Source organism: Triturus cristatus, chromosome 4_2 (genome assembly GCF_964204655.1).
Source record: "Triturus cristatus chromosome 4_2, aTriCri1.1, whole genome shotgun sequence".
Classification (NCBI taxonomy): domain Eukaryota; kingdom Metazoa; phylum Chordata; class Amphibia; order Caudata; family Salamandridae; genus Triturus; species Triturus cristatus.
The window spans coordinates 233076592-233089862 of record NC_140586.1 but is presented as its reverse complement, the minus strand read 5'-3'; the positions used below and the strand labels follow the sequence as shown (position 1 = coordinate 233089862).

General features: G+C 43.3%; 1 protein-coding gene across 1 annotated transcript in view; it reads left to right on the top strand.

The window, feature by feature from the left end:
* The window catches only part of SSTR3 (somatostatin receptor 3), a 386046-nt gene that overhangs the window by 125709 nt on the left and 247066 nt on the right, over window positions 1-13271 (top strand). The gene's annotated exons all lie outside the window — the stretch shown is intronic.

Sequence of the window (13271 nt, the reverse complement as noted above, 5' to 3'; positions counted from 1 at the left end):
GCTCCAGGGGCTTTTTAAAACAATTTATTTCAAATCACCAGTGTTTACAGGGAACAGTCTACGTGTTTCGGTGTTTGCCTTCCACATGACCATAGAGTCCACGCGTTTGGCTAGTCCTTTAAATACATTCAAGACTGTAGTCCTTTTACAGTGTTTACCATTGAACCAAGACAAAACATTGCTTGAGTTTTCTTTTTCTATCAAGCTATTTTTTCTCTGAGTTGTAAATTTCATCATATAAAGTACGTATTATTAACAAGTGGATCAGATAGATTTCTTGCCATTTAGGCAGAATTAGAAGCAGATTGTAAAGTAAAACTTGCAATGTAATAGTAAAGTACTAGACTTTCCAGATTTGCTTTGGATATACAATGCAAGAATTTACATTTTAGACACTTTACAACAATTTGAGAGAAGTGAGTAAGGATAAAAGCAATTAGTGTCAAGGTGTAAGAGGTGGAAGTGTGGAGGATTCTGGTCCGTGAGAATGTACATATGAAGGAAGGGGGGTGGTCAAAAGTTTTGTTGTCTGTTTTCAAGAAACGTTAGACCTAGTAGAGGAGACCATCAATATTAGTGTGTACGTCTAAAGGTGGAAAATTCATTATTGTAGCTTTAATGACGCATCTAGGTGTTTTTATAAATATAGTGCAAATGTGATGTTGTTTATTAGTGCAAAAGATCATAATGCACTTTATAGTACCAATCATGGTCAAAGCAACCATGATGTGTTTATCAGAGTCCACTCGCAGGTTAGTATTAGCAATATATTATAGCATTAAGAGTAAACATTATTTTTTATAATTACCTACGTTTGTCTACAGTATTGACACAGTATCATAAGCCTATCTTATTGGATAACATGCGGTGTACCTATTTTGTAAATTGCAAGGTCGATATTTGGCCAATTATGTTTAAAATAAAGTGCTTAAATGATGTTAGTTATGGTTTCTCAGGTTTACTTGTGCAAATAGCAATAATAATATTAAGTTGATGTTCCCATGCTATTCAAGAGGAGACTCCCTCAAGAAATTCTAGTATGAAGGGTAAGAGAATAAAAGGCCTTTCAATGAGCAGATGATATGTATATATATCTGTCCAAGTAGCAGCATTGAAATGACAAATGTGACCCATGGCAACAGCTAAAGTGCTAAGTGCTTATTTCATAATATGTATAAAAGATCTGTTAGTAGTATCCAATGAAAGATTTAAAGCATAAATGAACACTAATGCTGAATTGTATATACACTCAGCAATTATTAGGTATGATGGACCTGATTGACTGCCTTAACCTTCATCACTGTAGCACAATGCCTTAACCTTCATCACTGTAGCACACATTCTTGGGTAAAGTGTTATGTGCGTCATTGTTCAAAATTTCATTTGACATAAGAGATATTCAAAAAACACTAAAGCCTTGGGGGCAGATTTATGTTTCCTGGCGCATCCCTGCAAATCAGCAGGGATGCACCAAGGAAGATGCGTCACGCAAGTTTGCCCTTGCGCCACCGCAGATGGCCGCATTTAGAATGCGGAGCATCGTGGTGCAAGGACAAGCAGATGCGTGACGCATCTGCCGGCGTAAGGTTGGCGTATTGCTGGAGTTGCGTCGCAACCGCGACGCAGCTCCAGCAAGGCTCGGGGTGCCCCTATCCCTAACATGCTGCGTCAATCCTTACGCCTGCTTCAAGCAGGCACAGGGATTTGACGCAGCATGGCCGGAAAAGTGACTGAGTGAAATCTTGTAGATTTCAGTACTGCGCCGGAACGCCCCCCCTGTGCAGGTACGCCCACATGTGGCGCAAGCTTTACAACGTGATGCATCTCCCTAGATGCGTCACGTTGTAAATCTGCCGCAGCATGGCGCTGGCTTTGCGCCGCCGCTGCGTCACAAAAGTGACGCAACGGCGGCGCAAAAGTAACGCACAGGGCTTATAAATCTGCCCCTAAATGTGCAAAACTGCATAATTGATAAGCAACAAGTCAATGATCCTCTCATGCTAAAATATTTAAATTCTTTAAAAAACAGTTATGACTTAAAATACCAGTTGTTACTATAAATTGCTAAAGTAGCTTTTGCAAATAATGTATCCTGTTGTTGATATATCCTAAAGGGGAAACAGCCTTTACAACGAGGTAAATACAGCGCATGCATTTGCCTCGCACTTTTATAGCACACATTTTTTTACTGCGATTAAGCATTTACATCACATACCAATACCAAAAATTTAAGGTAAGTTGGGAGGGTGGGGGTCTCCCCCACAAATACATTGTTTTTAAATATAAAAACAATGCATGGTATTGAAATGTGATGTAAATGCATAATCACAGTAAAAACATGTGTGCTAAAAAATGTGAGGCAAATGCATGCAAAATATTTAGCAGCGTTGTACCGTAGTACACCTATCCTAAAGTGCTGAAACCCGAGAAATTTTTTTTTTCTTCAAAAATTCTTCTGTTTGGCATTTGGATAAAGTGCTGGTGCATATATGGTTATCGATACATAATTATTTCACACATATAAATGGGTTTGTCATAACTCATAAAGGGTAACACAAATTATGGCTCTCTAAATTCTTAAGTTTCCATTGCACTTGATGTAGTATGTATGATTTATGTAGTTCCTTCAGGAATTTAATCTTTGTTGGATCATAGTACTCTCAAGACAGTGGGGGGGACATGATGCTGCAGTTTATAAATGTACATGTAATTTGGCATCTAGGTTATGTCCCATTGGTATTTCATCTCCCATTAATAAGATAAGTCTTTATTCCATCCTTCTCAACAGTAGTTCTCTATAACCCCCCTTTCATTTTTCTTTATCTCTTTAATCCCAAAATATTGCGTTACGTTTCCCCCCCTGATGTTCTTCCCAAAAGGGCTTGGCAATTGGATACAAGTAATCTTTATTTTTGATCGCTCTCAGGTGCTGAAGTACTCTGAGTTTCACCTTATTGACAGTACTGCCCACATATTGTTTCTTGCATGGACATTGTAGAAATAGGTCACAAAATCAATGTTGCAGGTGATATGCTCTTTTACCTTTTCCAGTTTCCCATCCTGTACTCTATATTCTTTTCTGTTTATTCCAGGCTTTACATTTGGCACATTTCCAAAAGCCTGGTTGGTTGAGCCAGTTTGTTTTGTCATTTGTGCTAGTGGAAAAGTGGCTCCTGATCAGGATATCTCCTAAGAAAGCAATCTTCCTGTAAGTTATACTTGGATCGTCCAACAAGTTTTTGTCCACGATTCAATCTGATTTCAGGATTTTCGAATGTTTCTGCATTATTTTTCTGATTTCCTTATGCTGTTTGTTACAGTCAATGATCAGTCGAATTTTCTCATCTTCAATGTTCAATGCTGCTTCCTTCGGTAGCAGCAATTCATTTCTGGGTTTTGTGGATACTCGTTCTATTGCTTCTTCTATCACTGCGGGTGAGTATCAACTCACGAGGAATCGGTTTTTCATGTTCATTATTTCATTCCTGAAATCCCTGTCCTCAGAGCAGTTTCTACGAGCTCTCAACCTTTCCCCATAGGGGATACTCCATCGTAGTTTCTCGAGATTACCACTATTCCTATGCAAAATGCTGTTACATGATGTTTTCTTTCTGTGTAGTTTGGTGCAAATGCGTATATTTTCTATTGTGACTTCAATATCCAGGAAAGTAATGTATTCAGAACTTACTGGGTGAGTAAAAGGCAGATTCAGGTTGTTATCATTGAAAGTTGCAATGAACTGTTCCAATTCCCTGCTTTCACCCCCACACAGATAATGAATAGGTCATCGATAAAACGTGACCGTAGTATCACATTCTCAAGTTTATCCATGTTACATTCTGTCCAAATAATTTCAGCCTTCCAATACCCCACGAAGAGGTTCACATAGTAGGGGTGAATTAGGTCCCCATTTCTGTTCCTTGTTGTTTCAGACAGTGACTACCATTCAATATGAAGATGTTATGAGTTAGGCAGAATTCCAGCATTTCAATCAATAGCTTAGAGTATTCAAGATGACTGATTGATCTGTCACGTAGAAAATATATAACTGCTTTTATTCCATCATTGTGTCTAATAGATGTATACAGTGAGACAACATCAATCGTAGCCGTCTTGTATGAGGGCTTCCAAGTTATGTTTTGAATTTTATTTTTAAAAAACATCGAATCTCTGAGGTAAGAGGGCAAAGCTGTCACATAGGGTGCTAAAAAGAGGTTACTGTATCGTGATGTGTTTTCTAAAAGTTTTTTAAGTAGATATATGTAAATATATATTAATTATTATATATGTGTGTTTAACTTTTTTTAAATTGAGTTAATTTGTTATATTTGTTAAAATATATGTTAAATGTATTTTATTTATTTAATTAATGTTATTCAACTCAATTAATATTTATTAATTTACGTTATATTTAAAAAACAATATTTAGAACGATATTATTTACATCAATATTTCCCCCCCGATATTTTTGTACTTCCCATTAAAAAGATATGATGACAATAATTTTGTCATCTATATTTTGGTCGCAATATTTTTCTATTGCGATATTTAGGGGGTCGAAATTCTGTCAGTGAACCCTCTTTTACATAATATTATCTGCCTTTATAGATCGACCCCAAAATATCCAACTCCTTATTAGAAAAAGTGAAAAGAAGGCACAGTCATTTCTATTTCTACTAAGTATATATGGATATTCCTTAATTATCCCCATTTTATATTCCTTTTAGATATTTTGGGTCCAATTCTCAAAGGCTTGTAAGAGTACATAAAAGAGGACTCTAGAAGGACTACATTATGTACTCGAAAATGCTTACATATTTTCTATGTCTGCATGACCTAAGTAATCCATTAGTGCAAGTCAGATCTCCTATGCTCTGAGTGGCAGGCCGGTGAAAGAGGCTGAACATGCTGTCTGTCAGATATTTAACCATTGTTTTCAAAACATGGTAATTCCATTCATGTTCTCTGATGATGGAACACATTCTTAATAAGTCTTGACCCAATCTGTGTTCGCATGCGTCACCTGAGAGCGGGAATACCAGATTTTTATGGGTTTTCTAATAGTTCGGTGTGTCTACAGGTGATAAACTGAATGTAATTCATTTGGGATATTTTGAGAGCAACTAAAAGTAAAACACTGGTTTAGGGTACCTGTTTTTTTGGTCACCAGGATTACCCCAGGGCTGTATGGAAACATACTACAACCATATATTTTCAATACTTCCAAATCCTATAGTTTTCATCCCTGGGTGCCAAACCTTGCTTTGAGTGACTGGTCTGTAGAACACACTGAACGTCATAGTTGCCAGTTTTTTTTAGCATTTCTCCTTCAAAACTTGGTAATTCCTCCAGTCTCCATTGCAGAGGAATATATGCCTGCAAAGACTTTGTCACTAACTTTCTTCCTCTGCGTTACCTGAGTATGGTGGTGCCCGACATACATGTATTGGTTTTCTATAGGCACAGGTTGCCCACTAGCAATAAACTGGGAGCAGTAGATTTAGTAAATTTGGAAAGAAAATTAAAGGTAAATGCTGGTCAAGGGTATGTCTTTTGGTCGCAGTCTTTTGGTCCCTCATCCTTACTGACTGGCTGGAACAGCTTATTCAACATAACATTTGTGATATGTCCAGCAAGCTTTTTTTACCAAAACATTGTATCTCCTATCATTCTTAATCATGCAGGAAGATATCCCTGCCAAGCAGTGCTTAATTGAACCAGGTGGTTTCCGGTGATCAGCACCGGCATTTAATTGTCAACACTGGCACTAAGTCTGCCACATGGTGGTGCTGTATGCCTAATTTAGAGACGAGCACAAGAACAGTTGTTTGTTAATTCAGCATACTTTAAAATAGACTACTGCCTACGACCCAAGCCATTCTTATAGCTTTGGGGGCCTAGAATAATCTGACTTGTCACACTTGGAGGAGTGTTGGTACTGTCATTGGCAGCGCTGCCAAGGGCAATGAGTGGTGCAAGCTGCAGCAGCCTCCTGACCTATTGTTTTCACAAATTAAGCACTGCTGCCAAGGCTTGACACACATTTATGCCCCCCTGATTTTCTGGGTTGGGGGTATCAGACACGTGGCTCTCAGTGGGCGTGAGCAGGGAACCACACATTAGACAACAGGGAACAGTTTAGATATGGACGCTTTCAAATTGAATGTCTGCAGTATTTCGGAAAGGTGTTGCTGGAACCCAGGAAAAACCTCCCAACCCCAGCCATTTCTGAACAGTAGATACATAGGGGAAGTTAGGGTAACATGGCTTTCCCACCATACAACATTTCTCATATAAATGATTCCTCCCATGCATGGGTAGGACTGCTGCACACAAATGGGCAAACACATTGACTATTTGCAGACGACATTGACAGTAAATGACTTGACATGGTCAGTTTTCGTTTTTTTCTGCAAACATGTGGGGGGATGGTGTAATCAGTGTAGAAACACAGGACAGTTTGCTATTTTATATGGAACTTCCCTTAATTTTTAGTGTCTGGAAGAACAGCCTTTCAAAACGCTTACTCAGAATTAATTGACATTATGGGTTATGCTGAACCTAGAATGGTTCAAATAACTCCTTATACTTAAACTCAGATTCTTGAGCACAATTCAAAAATACATAATTTATATGCAATCACACACATGTATTAATTAGAGTTTCTATTATCAAGAGATGCATGGATCAGCCAAAGAACAAAATCCAAATAGTTTCAGGATCCTTGCAGGGACACAGGCAACAAGCCAGCATCCTAGCAAGGAGTCAGATACTATTTTGATTTTTTCTTAGTCTAAGAAAAAGTCCAAACAGTCTGGCCTCTTGCTGGGGCACAGTTGTGTGTGTCTGTGATCCAGAAAAGAGCAAGACACTTAGTGGATTTTATCTCAAACTAGAAAACACCAAACAGCATGTGACTCCTAGGCACCGGAATACATCAAGGACCGCATAATGAGATACGTGCCGGGACGTTGCCTCTGGCTCGACCGAGGCAAGCCTATTGTCCTGTCCACGGTGGAGTGAAGAATGTCGCCAGTGTGATTTTTTGGCTGACATGGAAACGTGTCACCACCTTCGATAAGAAAGAGACATGGGTGCAGAGAACCGTTTTTTTCTGGGAAGAAGCTGGTGTATGGAGGTGGAGCAGACAGAGCCTGTAACTTGCGGAACCCCCTGGCTGATGTGATGGCCACCAAGAAAACTGTATTAAGTGTCAGAAGTTAGAGGACAACTATTCATGGTTTGAAGGGCAACACACCAGGTAGGTCGAAACCTAATTAAGGTCCCATTGGGGCATGATGAAAGGCTTTGGAAGAAAGAGGTGTGGAAGATCTTTGAGTAAACATGTCACTACAGGCGACTTGAGCAGGGAGGTTTAATCCAGCAACCGTAAAAAAGACGACATGACCGAAAGATACCCTTTATCTGTGCCCAGAGCAAGACCTTGCTGGGCTAAAGACAAACAACAATACTATAGACAAGGGTGTAAATCGTGCACCAGTATGTTTGTCAGCATATCAAGCTACAAACTCATCCCAACGGCATACAGTCTTTGCTGATGGACGCCTGGCTCCCAAGATGACATCAGGAGGAAGGTGAAATACTCTCAACTGTCGCCACACAATCTCCATGCATGAAGGTGGAGAGTGTACAGGTTCAGGTGCAGAACCTGCCTTCTTGCTGTGACTGGAGATCCTCCCGAAGATGTAGCCTGATTGGAGGAAAGATGTACTTGCTCAGGATACTATACTCGCCGAGCCCAATCTGGAGCTACAGAATGGCTTGAGCCCGCTTGGTTCTGGTCTTCTTGAGAACTTGGGGGAAGAGAGGTATCGGCAGAAAGGTGTATAGTAGTCCGGTATTCCAGCCTAGTTGGCATGTATCTCTGAGCGAGAGCCACTTTGGCAACTTCAATGAGTAGAAGTGCTGACACAGTGCATTCTCAGCAGTGGTGAATAGATGGACCAAAGGCTCTCCCATGTCCTGAAAGAGACTGTAAGCCACCTCCAGATGCAGCTGATTTTTGTGGTCTGCTAGGCATCGATGGTGAGATCATTAGCCCTGGGGTTTCAAGATCCCGCCAGGTGCTGCACGTCCAGGAAAACGTCCTGAAGTTCCAGTAACGTCCATAGGCACAGAGCCTCCTGGCACAAAGTCCACAACCTCTTTCCACCCTGCTTGTTGCAGTACCACATGGCTGTAGTGTTCTCCATGAACACCTGTATTAGCTACCCTTGATGAAGGGAAGAAATACTTTCAATGGCAGGCGAATCACCCTCAGATTGATAAGACTGACGTGGAGCTGAGTCTCCACTGAAGACCAGAGGCATCTGATCTCCAACTCTCCCAGATGGCTGACCAGCCCAGAAGTGATACATTGGTCACCACTATCAGCTTGGGGTAGGGAAGGGAGATGGGTCTGCCGCTGGCCCAATCGCGATCCTGTTTCCACCACTGTAGATCTTTTGTAGACTCCCTCGAAATCTGGACCAGGTTAGAGAAATTCCCCTGATGTTGTGCCACCTGGAACTTCAGATCTCACTGCAGAGCCTAAATATGCCTTTGAGTGTTTTTCACCAGCAGAATGCAGGAAGCCATCAGGCCCAGAAGTCTTAATTACTCTCATGCCGAAATCCAGGACTGAGGATGAAACATCAGGATCATAGCCCAAATGTCCTTGACTCTCCGCTCTAGAAGGTAGATGCGGAATTGCACCATGTCCAAAATTGCTTTCATGAAAGGGAGAGTCTGAGAAGGAGTCGGTGTGACTTTGGCATGTTGAGTTGAACTTCAGCAAATGCAGGAGGTCCGCCGTAGTCTGGAGGTGGGTGACGACTGCCAGGGGTGAACCCGCCTCCAGCAGCCAGTCATTGAGATAGGGGAAGACAAGGTCCCCTGACTTCTGCAGATGTGCTGTAACCACTATCATCAAGTTGGTGAACACCCGCGGGGCACTGGTGAGACCAAAGGGAAGCACAGCGAACTGGAAATGGTTAAGGCCCTCCGTGAACCGCAGGTAACTATGAGACTAAAGGATGGGGATGTAAAAATAGGCATCCTGCAGGTCCAGCACTACCAACAAGTCTCCAAGGTCAAGCACAGACAGGACCTGAGCACGTGTGAGCATCTTGAATTCCTCCTTCCTCTGGAAGGCATTGAGAACTTGCAGGTTTAGGATAGGGCTGAGGACTCTGTCCTTTTTGGGCACCAGAAAGTAGCGGGAATAACCACAATCTACTTCTGGTGGTGGCACACTCTCAATGGCTCCTTTGGCCAAAGGAGCCTGCACTTCCTGACATAATGAGAAGAGGTGGTCCTCTGTCATCCAATCTGAGGATGGTTGCAGGGACGGAGGAGTTTCTTTAAAAGGGCATAACCCCAACGGACAATTTGAAACACCCACTTGTCTGAAGTCATGGCGTGCAATTGGAGTAGGTGGCGCTGATCCTGCCGCCAACAAGGTGCCCATGTTGGTGTGAGGGCATAGTAAAGAGGCTTGAAGGCAGTGGCTGCTGGAGGGGTGGCAGACTGGTCAGATTTCTGCCTCTGAGTCCCATGGGATTTGTGGAAGCTGTGTCAGCAGCCACAAAAGGCTGGAAAGCCTATCGGCTGTGGTGACTGGGTTGGAAAGTGCGTGGCTGGTAGCCCCTACCATAGCGTTAAAGGGGTGCAACTGGCATGGGGACATGGTGAGCCCCAATGACCCAGCGGTGACCCTACTCTCCTGAAAGCGCTCAACCTCAGAATCAGCCTTGTCATTGAACAGGTGAGTGCTGTCAAAGGGCACATCTATAAGGGATGCCTGGAAATCCCCCGAGAAGGCAGCTGATCTCAACCAGGTGTAGCAATGAAGCACCACTGATGAAATAATGGTCCTACCCAGCGAGTCTGTCATGTACAGCCCATAGCTGATGGTGAGCCTGGCTGCATCCGTGCTGCCAGCAATAGCATGGGTCAGGATGGCTCAGGCCTCCCTCCAAGACCTGTGCAGCAATTGTGCAATAGAGTCCTACACTTCATGGCTAAATCGACCCAATAGGCATGCAGTGTTCACCATCCACAGTGCAACGCTGGTGGAAGTGAAAATTCTCTTTCAAAAGGTATCCAGCCTCTTGCGTTCCCTTTCCGGTGTGGGGTTAACTTTAGAGGTGGAGCCTGCACCATCAGGCTCTCAGAGGTGGGGAGCTCGGTGAGTAAAGCTGGGTACCCAGGAGGAAAGTGGTGGCGTCATGAAATTCTCCAGACCATAGGAACTCCGCAAAGTGAAAACAAAAGTCTGCTGCACTACCCAGAGCTCCGCAAGCGGCAGAGTGCGTTAAATAAATGCTGTTTGCGGTGATTTTCAGTGCCAGATGCTTGTCTGCACTGTGCAAACATTGTGAACGGCACCATTCACAGCAGAAGTAGGTGCTGCTTTGTTTCTGCTGCTCAGGTAGATTTTTACTCGAGCGGCAGCTTTCTCAATGCGAACGGACAGTTTCTCAACACAACCGGTCGCGAGCATACGCAACCACTCGCAATGAGAAATCTCGCCGGGAGGTTGATTATTCGCGCTCGCCAACTTGACATTGACAAACACAAGCGAGGGGAAAAACTCCGCTCTGCAGAGCATAGTTTTTCGGGACTCCGCGAGCTCTGCGTAACGCGGTGTGCAGGAAACTCGGCAAACTCCGTGAGCGGAGCGGAGTTCTCCACCCAGACTTACATTGTTAAAGGACAGGAGGGGTTCTGTGTGGGACACCCCAGGCTGAAGCAACACCATCAAGATATTGTTTTTGACTTCCACCGAGGGTAGCATGAGGTTGAGGGCTACAACTACCCTCTGAACCACCATAGCAAAGGATGCCCCTTTCTCTGTAGCCATACTAAGAGACAAGACCATGCCAGTGTCTGGTGAGGTGTCCAGACCATTGGCATCATCTAGGTCCTAATACCAGTTGTCTTTGGCAAAAGGTTCTTCAAGGGAATCAGGGTAGCTGTAAGGATCCTCAGATCCACCCCAGTCAAACTCCTCACAGGGCCTGTCCGGAAAAGGAGGCTGTGGTCCAGATAGTGCCGGAGTTGACATCAGACAATGCCGGTCCCACTCTGTATGAGAGTCGGGAATGACTATGGGTTCGGCGCCACCGAAGGGCATCGGCGGTGCCGGGAACAGTTTCCCTGGACTGAACCGCAGCGAAGGTCGTAAAATCACGACCGGAGTTGGTCTGGATCCAGAGGGCCCAACTGGCACTCCAGAGGGGGTCCAGTCACCCACAGATGAGGTGCATGGCCCCACAAAATTTCTTGAGTTGGGCAGGTATCACTCTGGCTTCAAGAAATTCAGGGAGGCACGGAGCAGACCCAAGTTCAGGCTCAGCAGCAGTCATGTGGGAGTGGTTCCTAGACTTGTGATGTTCCTGCACATTGTCCGATGACTTGGACCTGCGCGGTGAAATCAAAGAGCTCTTCTACTTCTTGGTTCTTTTTCTTCGTGTGGGACTTATTCAATGAGTACTTTGACTTGACGACGACTGATGGGAACAACTCTGAGAGCGGGCCTGGGACCTTCCAGGTGACTGGTATCTGGGGCGTGTGGATCGCCTTGTGGCTCATCGTATGGCAGAAGGGGCAAGCCCTGGAATTGTAGTCTGGCTTCAGGCCCACAAGCAAACCAAGTGGATGTCTGTCACAGACATTTGCCTGTGACAGGTTCCACAGGGTTTAAAACCCACAGGTTTCTTAGAGGACATTCCTATGGCAGACTAGGCACAAAATGCTCAAAAGGTTGAAAAAATGCAGAAAATGTGGTAAACAAAATGACCAGGGTAGCTCTTCCGAATCCGTGCTGATGGCGTGGAAAGAAAGGAACTGAAGTCAGAGTGCTGCAGTGGCACCTATATAGACATTGCACGCGTCACAACAGGCGTGAACGACACCAACACTAAGCTGTTTGGCGCCACTACCGACGCGCAAAAGTACTGCTCAAGATTTTCCAGATCCAGCCTTATGAAAAACTATACTACATAAATGTAGTGGTGTTTAATATTGTTTTCGGTATTTTATGTTAAAAATGTTTGACTTCATTTAATTTATTTCATTAACATTTTTCTAAAATGTTGGATTTTTTCATTGGGTTTTGTAAAAGTTTATTTTCATTTAAAAAATAAAAAAAAATTGAAATAGAATTTGTAAATATACCTATTATTGGTTTTGAAGACTTTTAAATTATAAATATTTTTTTTAATGTTAATAGAATGTTTTTGAATTGCTTTTATTAATTAATTTATAATAATGTTAATAGAATTATTTTTGTTGATTAATATAATATATATTATATAGATATCTGTGTGTGTGCATATATATTATCTACTGGCAGTCGCCAGTAGATAGTTATAGTTAGGACCGTGTTTCCATAGGAAATCTGAAAATTCTATTTTGAATAACTTTGGCGCCGGTTGACGAATCCTCGCAAAATTTTCAAAACTAATGGGGCTCTCCGATCAGCTCCTACCCTGAAAGTCTCGGGGCGATTCGTCAAGTGGGGGCCGAGAAAAAAGGAACGGCTGAACAGAATTACTTGAAATTTGGCAGAGAGGTAGTCCTCAGGTCAGGGAAGTGCCTTTTGCAGGTCTGGTGTCAATCTGTTCAGTAGTTCCTGAGAAAATAGCATTTAAAAGCATATAAATATCTATAAGCGCGTACCGTGCGCGCACCGTGCGCGCGCCGTGCGAGCACCCTAACGTGCGCGAGCGTAATTCTGATTGGTGGTTACATGTTAGTCGACGTTCGAATCGGTTGAAATCAGGAAGTGTCGGCTGCCATTTTGTTTGTTTTCACTGCCAACACAAGGACTCCAGCAATACTATTTGGGAGTATTGCTGGAGTCCTTGGGTTGGCAGTCATTCAGTAAGCAGCAAGCCTCAGAGGAAGGGCGTAGCCCGAAACGCGTCAGGCGCTGCTGACGCTGGATGCTTCTGTTTCTTACCTCAATTTGAACGCGCTGATGGGAGAGTGCACCCCGCACCTTTGGGTAACTGTGAACCTTACATAAAATTACGGCCGACACGGCCGGGGGGCGCACCGCCGGGGATTTCTACGGTTCCGCGCTGGTCTCAAGATCGGCGCTGATACATCTGGCGTTGACTGGAAAGGGTGAGATGCCAGCAGAAGCACCCGTGATTTGAAAATATTGTACTTTATGCCTGCTTTCATCCCACTGGGGTTTTATATTAAGGACTACCAGTCCCAGAAGGCTTTGCAAAGATGATACTCACCTGAGTGCAATTTTG